We start from the raw sequence: 12260 nt of genomic DNA, 5'->3' as shown, positions 1-12260 counted from the left end.
CCCAACCTCTTGTTTCCCTTTCAGGCAGAAAGGAAAGTCTCCCTTAGATAAGGGTGGGGGGGAGAAGAGGCTAGAGATGTCTATTCTGCCTCCCTTAGAACTGCAGAAGGACCATGTCCTCACTACATGCAAGGAGCCTTACTATGCATGCGGGGCCCACTACTCCCTCCTTTATTGTGATATTCGTGCACACATGTACACAGACACATACAGGCACACAATACATATCATAATTGATACATTTTAATCTTTTTATCAGTTTACTTACTTTTAGTTTTCAACATTCACTTATGTAAGATTTTGAGTTCTAAATTTCCCCCCCTCTTTCTCCGCCCCTCTCTCTTCCTCAGATGGCATGCAGTCTGGTATATATTAAACATATTCCCACAGTAGTCATGTTGTAAAAGAAGAATTAGAACAAAAGGGGAAAACCATGAGAAAGAAAAAAAGAGAAAATAATATGCTTAGATCTGCATTCAGATTCCATAGTTCTTTCTCTGTATGCAGATAGCATTTTCCATCATGAGTCTTTTGGACTTATCTTATAGATAATTGTATTGCTGAGAAGAGCTAAGTCTATCAAAGTCCGTCATCTCACAATGTGGCTGTTACTGTATACAATGTTCTTCTGGTTCTGCTCACTTCACTCAGTATCAGTTCACGTAAATCTTTCTGGATTTTTCTGAAATCTGCCTGCTCATCATTTCTTATGGAACAATGGTATTTCATTACATTGATATACCACAAACTTGATGCATTTTAATCTTAACCTAATTAAATACATTGTTGGTAATGAAAATTGGGAATGGTAGAAATAACACTCTTAATCAGAGGAAGGGGCCACGGGCATCTTCCAGAATGAGAAGACTTCTGGGCCATGGTGGCAGAGACATCATCCAAGGTGGGAGACTGCTGAGATGTTATGGAGAAAGAAGTCTGGAGCCAAGTCAGAAGAAGCCAGAGAGGAATAAAGGAGTGATCTAAAAAGAAAAAAAAATATCAAATTTTTGGGAAAAAATATTTGGGCTTTATTAATACTAAAAAAAGTCAATCTAGAGAATATCAGCTATTTGACTAACAACCACTATCTCAACCAAACTACTTTTTTGCAAAAAATAACTGGTTGCTATCCAGTAGTTTGACCAGAATCAACACTGTTTTCTAAATTGCTGGCTTGAAAAAATTAAGCCATACAAACACAGCTGAATAGTTGATTTTACATTGTCTTTGGTTCTTTCTTTGTCTGAGATTAGGTTAGGACTCTGAAGCTAACTCAAGTCGCTAACATGATTTGGCTCTCCCTCAGATTTGCTGATACCTTTTAGGCCATTAATTAGGATGAGTAATATCAGTCCTATCTCCCTGATGAAGGTTAATTGTTTCATCGTTCTTGAGCTTTTTATTGGAACCCTTAGTTCACACAATTTATGAAAATAATTTATGCTACTATAAGTTTGGGAGATACTTTGTAATTTCCTGGGAAGGTAGGGCCCACCAGAGTGAGAGTGCTTAATTTGGTGCCAATCTTCAGTCCCTTCTTACCTCCATTTTTTTTGTGGGGGTAGGGAAGGGAAGTGAACATGTAGTTATTAAATGCTTACTATGTACCAGGCACTATGCTAAGAGCTTTACAAATATTATTTCATTCAATCCTCACAGAAAAACCTGAACGGTAGGTGCTGTTGTTGTCCTAACTTGAGAGTTGATAAAACTGAGCCTGACAGAAGCTAGGTGACATAGTACTACACCCAGTGGGCCATATAGTTGGAGAGGAAGAAGAGGAGGAAGAGGAGAAGGAGATTCAATTACTAGGGTAGTGATAGTGTTGGGAGAGGTAAAATGTTACTGGAGAATTGTCTGAACTGCTATGGGTTCAAGTGTTAGCATACTGTTTCGAATTTTTTGGATCATATTTAAAAAATCCTACCCTGTATTTGATGTACAGTTAGCTTGAGTGATTACATGGGAGCTGAGAGCCCTTTTCCTTTTTTTTATAGGGACTCAGATGAAAATTGTATTCTGATATTACCAAGGGAAACCTTCACTGGGGAAATTTGTGAAAAGATCCCCAGCATTGAATCTGGCCCATGGCCTCCATTTTAGACCATATGTCATAATGATATAATCACGGATTTCAGTTACATTCTTTCTATTCTCGGTTTATTCTCCATCCCCACCCCTACCCCCACCTACATAATCTTTAAATCTGGGGCAATTTTACTGCATAAATTTTAGCAACCTCAATACTCACCAATTTGACAAGAGATAAGATGGAACAAATCCCTAGACTGAGGGAAAAGGCATTAATAATCTATTAGTCACTTCCTGAGTATAGAGTTACTCCTATAAAGGCTATTAGTACTGCTGCCCTGCAGATAGAATGTGCCTTAGAGCATGAGCAGACCTAGCCCAGAATATACATACAAGATTGTACATTAAATCAACAATGTTCTCTGTAATATCAAAATTTATTACTGTAACTATATCCTGCTGTTTTAAAACAATGAAAAAGAAAGAAAAATGATTAAAGAAAACACCCATAATCCAGAAGAGAGGACAAAAAAAGAGAAAGAGATGGAGGGAAGGAGGGGGGGGGGTAGGAAAGAGAAAGGGAGAAGAAGAGAAAACTGTCATTGTAAAACAAACATGAAAGATACTCAAACAAGATGGGAATTTTATGGCATTTTCCAGATGGTATCTCAGCTACTAATGTCTTTTCACAGTTGGATGGTAGTATGTGAATTCTTTAATATTTAATGGAAAACCAATTTTTTTAAAAGGAAAAAATCATATGTATTAAATAACATTAAAAACAATTTTTTACTCCAAGAGATAATCCTTTGCACTCTATGTGATATAACTTATAATTAAAGTTTCATAAAGGGAACATAGGCATAAACAGATAAGAAGCAGCACAGCGTGGATTGTGCTTTCTCTTTTTAGCCCACTGAGGTCTCATACTTTTTCCCTCTAGATTGAAGTGGTGCTCCCTGGGTGGTGCAGATATTGACAAATTAAATCTTCAAATCTTCTGTCATTTAGCATTTTCTTTACGCTGTTGCAGACACAGCTTGGAATTGTTAGGGTATAGTTGTAGTGTAGTGGTAAAAACACGACTTTGGGAGACCCTTCTCTGTACTTACTACCTGTGTGACTCTGGGAAAATACTATCACTTCTCTCAGTCTCAATCTTCTCATCAGAAAAATGAGGGAAATGACTTTTCTGCTTTGAAGAATTGTTGAGGTAATGACTGTTCCCAGAAAGTCCTCACCCATACCCCTAAACTTAGATATCACCACATTCCCTCTGGCTTCTCTCTCTTCATTTTTGAAAATGTTTTCCCAGGAAGGAAAGGGAATGCTACATAGAGAAGGAAAAGAGGGGAGAAGAAAAGAAAAGTGACTCAGGATAAGTCAAGTTTCCACATCTGTAAAATGGGGATGATATTATTTCCATTATGTGCATAATAATAATATCTGGCATTTATATAGTGATTTAAGGTTTGCAAAGAACTTAGCACATATCTCATTTTGCCCTCACAATAACCCCAGAAGAAAGGATTTACTATTATTCTCATTTTATTTTTTTATCCATATTTTTTTTTTGGAGGGGAGAAGGCAGGACAATTAGGGTTAAATGACTTGCCCAAGGTCACATGGCTAGTAAGTGTTAAGTGTCTGAGGTCATATTTGAACTCATTTCCTCCTTACTCCAGGGCTGGTGTTCTATTCACTGCATCACCTAGCCACCTGTAATAAGAATGTAAATTTTGAAGATCTTCCCTGCCCCTAGGCTAATGTGCACCTGAAGCCTGGGGTGGGAGGCTTGTTTTTCAGTAGATACTTCTTGATTGGCCAGTGAGTCAATAAGGTTGTTACATTCTCTGAGCCAGGAGAAGGCTATATAAGCCCTGATGTGTAGCTTTGTTTTGGGACTCACTTTGAGAAGTGTTCTGTGATTTGATCTGAATTCTGGGAAGCCGTTGTTGAGAGTCCCCCGGCTTTGAAAAACCCAGAATGTGGAAACCCAGATGTTGACTGGGTATGAATGTAATGGTTGGACAGTTTGGAAATCTGTCTACTTGATGTTTCTGTCTTGATAATTATGCCTGTATACTTTGAAGTTCAGGGTGCTGACCTTTTCTCCTGAACAAGGTAAACGATATATGTCTGACTGATTAAAGTAAGCTTGTTAACCCATTTTGAGTTGCTTTCCTTTAACAAAGCAGATCCAAGAACCTGTGTGAGCAGGCACCCTGGGGACACTGGGGTGCTTGCTGCAACACCACCCCTTATCCCCATTTTATAAATGAGGAAAAGAAGGTTTTAAAAAGTCAGATGATTTGCCCAAGGTCACAGCTATGTAAATATCTAAGGCAGGATTTGAACTCAGGTCTTCTTGACTCCAAGTCTAGTCTCTCAGTCCACTGAATCACCTCACAATCCATATCACAGAGATTTTGTAAGAATCGACTGAAATCTTGTGCTTTTATAAAGTAGAAAATAACCTCTATATAAACACAGGGTATTATTTATTGGGACTTTATCTGCTCATTATGCTATGACATAACAGATGTGAAATTAAAGTTATTGAAACATAGAACATTTTGAAACATAAGGTAGTTCTATGGATAGAATGGACTTGCAAGGCAATCTAAGCTAGCTTTTCCTGAAAACACAAATCTCACCTATGATACGATGTTACACTAGAGTCAGAGGACCTGAGTTTGAATCCCAACTCTGACAATCATTACCTCTGTGACTTTAGGCAAAAACTTAACCTCTCTCCCTCAGTTTCCTTGTCTTTATAACTAAAGGAGGTTGGACTTGAAGGTCTCTGTGATTCCTACCAGCTCTGGCTCTATCAGCTCCAGCCTTTGCTTGAAGAATTTCAGTGATGGGGAATGAAGTAGCCTGTTTAATTTTTTGGACAGATGTTAGAAATTTTTTTTCTCTCTCATGTTGAAATATAATTTGCTTCCTTAGAACTTCTCATTGATCTCTTGGTCTCCACTCTTGATCACAGAAAACAAATCTAATTTGCCTTTCATATAATAACTACATATTTCAATACAACTTTAACTTTCCCTAAGTCTTCTCTTCCCCATGCTAAATACTCAGACACTTAATAGCTATGTGACCCTGGGCAAGTCACTTAACCTCTGTCTTACTCATTTCTTATCTGTAAAATTTCTTTTCTGATAATAATAGTACCTCTCTCTCAGAATTATTTTGAGGATAAAATAAGATTTTATATATATATATATATATATATATATACATATATACAGCACTGTGCAAATCTTAAAGTACTATATTTAAGTGGTAGTAGTAGTTGTTATTATCATTGTTATTATAAATAAACTGGCTTTTTTAAGGGTAGCGAGGTGGAGCAGTGCATAGAAAATCAGGCCCCAAATTGGAAAGACTCATCTTCCTCAGTTCAGATTTAGCCTGAGATACTTACTTAGCCATGTGACCTTGGACAAGTCACTTGACCCTGTTTCCCTCCGTTTTTCTCATCAGTAAAATGAGCTGGAGAAGGAAATGACAAACCACTCCAGCAAACTTGGACACAACTGGACAACAAGATTTTCATCCCTTGTCCTTGTGGCCCTCCCCTCTATGAGGTTCAGCTTTTTAAGATCTCTTCTCCAATATAGTCCCAGAACAGATGATAGTATTTCAAATGTGGCGTGCCCAGGACAGGGAACAGCAGAACTCTCACCTTCTTTGCTCTGAACATTTCTATTAATGGCATCTAGGATGATGTTACCGTCCTTCAGCTGCCACGTTACATTGTTGACTCATATTGAACATTCAGCCCTAGAACCCCATCTTCATTTTCACACAAACTGCTTGCTAACTATAGCTCCTCCATCCCATGATTTATAAATTGAAAGCACTAGACAAATATAGGTGAATATTGCTTTTCCCACTGAGCCTGTGATGTCATCGGTGCAGAGAGCAACTGATGTCAACGATCACTTTCTCTGCCACAAAATTCTTAGCACACTGCCTGCCACACAGTAGTACTTACTCCCTTCTCCCTCTCTCCTTCACAGTCTCAGAGTGTTGTCTGGGGCATTGAGAGGTTAAGTGGTTTTTCTTAAGGTCACACAGACCTCCGTCTACCGTGCTGTGATCCCTCTTATGATTATTATGATAAGCATAATGTAAAGAGTTTAATTGTATACAGTCCTTGCTCTCTAACAGTTGACCATATTGCAACTCTTGTTGTTGAGCCTCTGAGCCAATGTCTACTCATGTCTTAAGGAAAGATGTATTTCCTTTAGAAAATGGTCATTGGAGAGAGGCCAAGATGGTAGAATAGAAGGAAGTAGTGCCTCTCAGCTCCCTTTCAACCCCAACCAACACAGGACTCCCTCTCCTTGGCAAGTGGTCATTACAATGGGCTATCAGCTAAGGAGGAGGGACCTCAGACTTCATCATCAGGATGACTGAAAGGCTTTTACTCCTCCCCCCCTGCACTTTCTCCCTCCCAGGAAAAGTGTTGCTCTTGGGACATTCTCAGAGAAGGGGTGGGGGGATTCAGTGTCTATCGTAAAGGAAAGACCCCCCAACTTACTCTGATCTCCCAAGGAAGCAGGAATCCAGACAAAGGAAAAACCCCTGCAGTCAAGGAGTAGGCCCCAAATCTGTCTAATCTCCAGAGAAGTGGGGACCTAGGGACTCACTTTGCTCCTGAGATAAAGGAAAGACCCCAGGAGGCCGAGCAAGGTCAATCTGAGACTGGTCCCTGAGTCAGGAGCAGAGCATCAGTGCTAAAAAATGAGTAAACAAGCAAACAACTATTATGATTCCAGGGATACTCAAGAAACAAAATCAGATGAGAATAACTCAAAAACACCTACAAACAAAAACACCAAGAAAAACAGCTTTGCCTCAACATCAATTAGAATTCCTAGAGTAATTTATGTCAGAGTTTTAAAAAGGTTTAGAAATGACGTTTTAAATGAAATGATAATAGAGAAAAGAATTAGAAAAGAAATTAGAGCTAGAGAGAAGATTTAGAAAGAGAATTAACAACTTAAAATAAGGAGTATACAAACTTACCAAACATCATCCTAAATGTCAACAGACATCCTAAAATCAGAATAAATAAACAGAAGTTAATTCTAGGATACAAAAAGAAATGTTAAAACAAAGTCAAAAGACTGAAAACATATGGAAGAAAATTTAGGATCTCACATATTAAGAACAACTGACCTGAAAACAAATCAAGGAGAGATAACTTAAGAATCATTGGACTACTTGAAATTTAGAGGCAAAAAAAGAACTTGGATATTGTATTTCAAAAATTCATGAAAAGACATTTCCCAGACATATTAAAACAAGATGGAGAAGTTAAAATAGAATCCATCAACTATGTCTTGAAAGAAACTTCAATATGAACATTTTCATCTGAACTGGTCAAAAGAGGGCAAAACACAAACACACACACAAATACACATAAACAAACAATTTGGTGTAGAAATATAATCAATTCAGCAGTGAGACGGGAGGGAACAGGAAAAGGGGGAAAGGGAGCATAAGAGGTGGCAGTAAATTCAGAGAGAGCTTAGATAAGCAAAATGATGCTTAAACTTGAAGAAGGGATTAAAAGAAATTTAAAAAGTAATGATCTGTAATAAAGAACATATGGAACAAAGAGAGGAAAAATATAAGAGATTAGGATAGAGGGAAATATACAATTATATATAATTATATTTACATAAGTTATCCAAACCTTCTCATTTTGTACAACTCTAGCATGTATCCACAGCCCAAAATGCTAGAGCCCTTCCTCTTATAGCTCTTGACATTGTTAGTAACAGTGAACACAAGGACTGTCCCCTAGTTATGAATATTCACTGAATGTAAATAGGATGATTCACCCATAAAATGGAAAATTGTAGTATAATAGATCAGAAAGTAATATCCAGCAAATATTCTATTTGAAACTCACTTGAGACATAAGACTCACAAAGAGTAAAATAAGGGTTTGGAGCAAAATCTATTATGTCTCAACTAAACTCAGAAAAGCAGGAGTAACTAGTATGATTTCAGACAAAGTAATGTCAAAAATAAACTTAATTAAAAGAGATAAACAGGGAAACTACAATTTGCTGAAAAGTACATTACAATACAATACAATAATTTAACATGTGTGACATAGATTAAATGTACTTAACATATATGTACTGAACATAAAACTAAATACTTAAGGAAAAGTAAAATGAGTTACAGAAATAAAAAGACATTGAAACTACAATAGTGGGGAACCTCAACATATCCTCTCATAGCTACACAACTCTAACCAAAAAATAAGCAAAAAAATAAAAGACCTGAACAGAATTTTAGAAAAATTAGAAATAATAGATTTTTGGTGATTTTTTTGAATGAGAATAGAAGGGAGTTTACATATTTCTTGCTGTACATGTCATCCTTACAAAAACTGACCAACAAATTATAGAAACAACAGATAATTTTTATTAAATATAATGACAACAATGAGAAAACATACCAAAATTTTAAAAATATAGTCAAAATAGTTCTTAGAGGAAATTTTATATCACTAAACACTTTCATCAATAGAAGAGAGGGAAAGAGATCAACAAATTGGGCCTGCAACTAAAAATACTGGGGAAAAAAAAAAAAACAGATCTGAACTTCCAGTAAAATAGACACACAAACACACATTTTCCTGGAAGTTATGTGTATGTGCATGTATATGTATACGTGTATGGTATGTGTATGTGTGTGCTTGTGCACACATACATATACAACACATATGCATGTGTACATACATAATACACCCATATGTATATGTATGTGTATATACATGCCTGTGTGTGTGCTTGCCTAATGGAAAACAGTGACTTGGTTTCCAGCTCAGCTATTTACCTTGTGTTTATGCTTCCTAAGAAATGTATTCTGGAAGAGAAAACATTGCCATCCTATCTATCAAAGTACAGAAACCATTGTTTATGCCTTTCCCAAAGAGTTTCAGGAATTTCCATTATTTCCTGTGAGAATCGAAAAGTCCTTTACAAATAATCTAATTCAGGGTTCCTTTTATATCTTATCTACAATCAATTCTGCCTGGATAGGCTTCTATCAAGGAAGGAATCTTTATTTTAGATTATATTCTCTGGAAGCCAATGCTAGTCGTCATTGGGCAAACACTCCTATTCAGAATAACTGTGACTAGAAAGAGATGAATGTTTCATAATTTCCACTCCAACTTCTGAATCATAGGGCTTAAAATATATGATTAGTGTAAGGCTTGCTGAATATTTTAGCTCTGCCAATTAAAGTGCAGTGTCTGATGTTGTATAATTTAAGTTACGGCGTGTAGTAATCATATCTAGGTGGGATGAAAAGGTACCTGCTCCAATTATACTTTTATCATAGGTGTAACCCCTTTACTGCTTGCTGACAGAGATAACTCTGCATGTGATAGATACCAATATGACTTTGAGAAATTTGGGGAATACTATGAAGATTTGCCTGATCGGAAATATAGCAATAGTGGAACAGATAATCTGGGGCCAGATATGGCTGCAATGGAGGGATATATGAAAGACAAAAGAGGACTGAAAAACTTAGTATGAATATTTACCATATCACTGTAGATCCTTTCTCAAACAGGGCACATCCTAAGTTATCCAAACCTTCCCATCTTGTACAACTCCAGCATGTATCCACAGCCCAAAATGCTAGAGCCCTTCCTCTAGAGCTCCTGACATTGTAGGAGCAGTGAAACACGAGGACTGCCCCCTAGTTACCCTTCATTTTCATTCCTTGATGTTTCCAATGTATATAGCTGACAATATCTTAGCCAGTCCTGATGTGCCATTCCTTTTTGGTAATATGCCGCAGCAAATTTACACCTACCATGTATCTCTCTATTGCCCTTTGAGTGAAATTTCTTCAAAAACTCTGGAGTATGAAGTAGTGTGAGTGAAAACTTAGATTAATATCAAAGGAAGGAGAGAAATGGGAAAGAGAGGGAAGAGAGAGGGAGGGAGAGAGAGAGAGAGACAGAAAGAGAGAAAGAGGGAGGGAGGAAGGGAGGGAGGGAGGGAGGGGGAGAGGGAGAGGGAGAGAGAAAGAGAGGGAGGGGGGGAGGAAGGGGAGGGAGAGGGAGAGAGAGAGACAGAGACAGAGAGAGAGAGAGACAGAGAGAGAGACAGAGAGAAAGAGAGAGAGAGACAGAGAGAGAGACAGAGAGACAGAGAGAGAGAGATTTTTCAAGATAAGTTGCATATTTAAGAAGCAACCAGTTGAAAAGAAGATAATGAAGATGTTGTGGAGTGGAATTTTTTCTCACAAAATTTCTTTTTGCTTGACTTATTTTACTCATGTGCAGCATAGATTTGAGGGGGCACAAGAGAGTTTTCTTGTTGCAAGGATTTTCTTTCAACTTTGGGGCCACAGTGTCATGCCTAGTGTCCTATATTACTTAGTGCCTGCCTCACACATGCACACTCCAAAACAGAAACCCACAATTCAAGTATCCGGTATTGAACATAATCTACTTCTGTTCAGTTTGTCTTTTATCACAGTTCACAGTTTACAGAAATAATCTCTGAAGGGGAAAGGAGGAAAAGGGAGGGGTATAATTGTCCATACTCCGGTTTTCAATCTCTACTTCACTCTTGGTCTCAGAGCATTCTCAATATTTTTAGGCCCAATGCCAAATTCTCCCAAATTCCGACAATGATGCACTCTTTAATCTGCCTTGAACACCACAATTGCTGTCTCTTTCCACAGTGTAATCACAACTCTTAGGCTCATCACTCAGACCACCTGTCTGGATCTACCAGCTCTGACTTGAATTCCTGATCATCCTAAATATTCCATTCATATAGTTGTTTCCTAGATAGTGGAAGACAGAGAGAAAATGCTTTGCTTCAGTACATAATAATTTCCTTTTCCTCCTTCATCACCACAGTCTCAAACATCTGGCACAAAGTGCAGCCAAGTGATACAGTGGATAGAGCACCTAGATCTAGAGAAGGGAAAACCTGAGTTCAAATTCAGACTCAGACACTAGCTGTGTGACCATGGACAAGTCACTTAACCTGTCTCTCTCAGTTTCCTTATCTGGAAAATAGGGATAATAATGGTACCTTCCTCATGGGGTTGTGATGATCAAGTAAAATAAAAACTATAAAGTACTTAGCTAAGAGCCTGGCACATAGTAAATGCTACATAAATGTTAACTATTATCATTAACTATTATTAAATTGCTAGTATTCAGGCTATTCCTCTGTCTTAATTCAATTTATCCCTTTATTCCTTCCCTATTTTTTGTTGAGGGCACAACCATTTTTCCAGTCGCCCAGGGACTCAACCTAGGAGTCACCCTAAACACTCATATCTAATCAATTACCAAGTCATTCTCTCACATTATCTTCTACATCCCTCCTTTTCTCTCTACTTATACAGGCATCAACACAATTTCTTGTAATGGTCTCCTCCTTGGCCTTCCTGATTCCTGTCACTTTCATCTTTAATCCATCCTTAAGCCAGCCATCAAACTGATGTTCCTGAAACATAGAGCTGACAATGTTTCTTTCCTACTCAAAAATATTCAATGCCTTCCTAGTGCCTTTGGGATAAAAGACAAAATTTTCAACTTGACTTTAAAAGCCATGCACATGGCAGCTGGTACCAAACTGGTAATCGGGGAAAGTAGAGTACAAATTCTGTTTATAACAGCCCCAAATTGGAAACTAAAGGGGGTATCCTTCCCTTGGGGAATGGCTCAAAAAGTTATGGTACATAAATGTAATGGAATATCATTCTTCCAGAAGCAATGACAAAATTGATAGTTTCGGGGAAAACTGGGAAGATCTCTATGAAATTATACAGAGTGAACAGAACTTGGAGAACAATTTATACAAGGATGGCAACATTATAGAGAAAAATAACTTCGAATGACTTTAGAACTCTCATCAAAGCAATGACAAACTATGGGTTCAGGAGACAGAAGGTAAAACGTGCCACTAATCTTCTGCCAGGGTGCTAGTGAACTTAAAATACGTTTTGGGTTAAGGACAATGTGGGACTTTGTTTTACTAAATTAGATACATTTATGATGAAGATTTCCTTCTTTTTTTAGGGGGGGGCACTGTTAAATGAAGGTGCCATGGAAGAAACATATAATTTTTAGAAAAATATTTTTAAAAGTAAAGTTCAACTTTTGTCAGTATTTATCTAATATAAACATAGGGAATGTGATACTGTGT

The 12260-nt window shown here is 37.5% G+C and overlaps 1 long non-coding RNA gene across 3 annotated transcripts in view; it reads right to left on the bottom strand.

The window, feature by feature from the left end:
• Positions 1–221: 221 nt before the first annotated feature.
• The window catches only part of LOC138170389 (uncharacterized), a 66290-nt gene continuing 54251 nt past the window's right edge, over positions 222–12260 (bottom strand). For all 3 annotated transcript variants that reach the window (XR_011170599.1, XR_011170598.1, XR_011170597.1), the window contains 2 exons: positions 7078–7107; positions 222–980 (listed from right to left, as the gene is read on the bottom strand). This is a non-coding gene — a long non-coding RNA (uncharacterized lncRNA). The remainder of the gene's footprint in view (positions 981–7077; positions 7108–12260) is intronic.

This window comes from Petaurus breviceps, unplaced genomic scaffold, assembly GCF_028583685.1.
Source record: "Petaurus breviceps papuanus isolate PSGF00001 unplaced genomic scaffold, PetGlider_PUasm1.0 38, whole genome shotgun sequence".
In the NCBI taxonomy this organism is placed as follows: Eukaryota; Metazoa; Chordata; class Mammalia; order Diprotodontia; family Petauridae; genus Petaurus; species Petaurus breviceps.
Note: the sequence above shows the minus strand (reverse complement) of the source record. Positions and strands in the feature narration are given on the sequence as shown.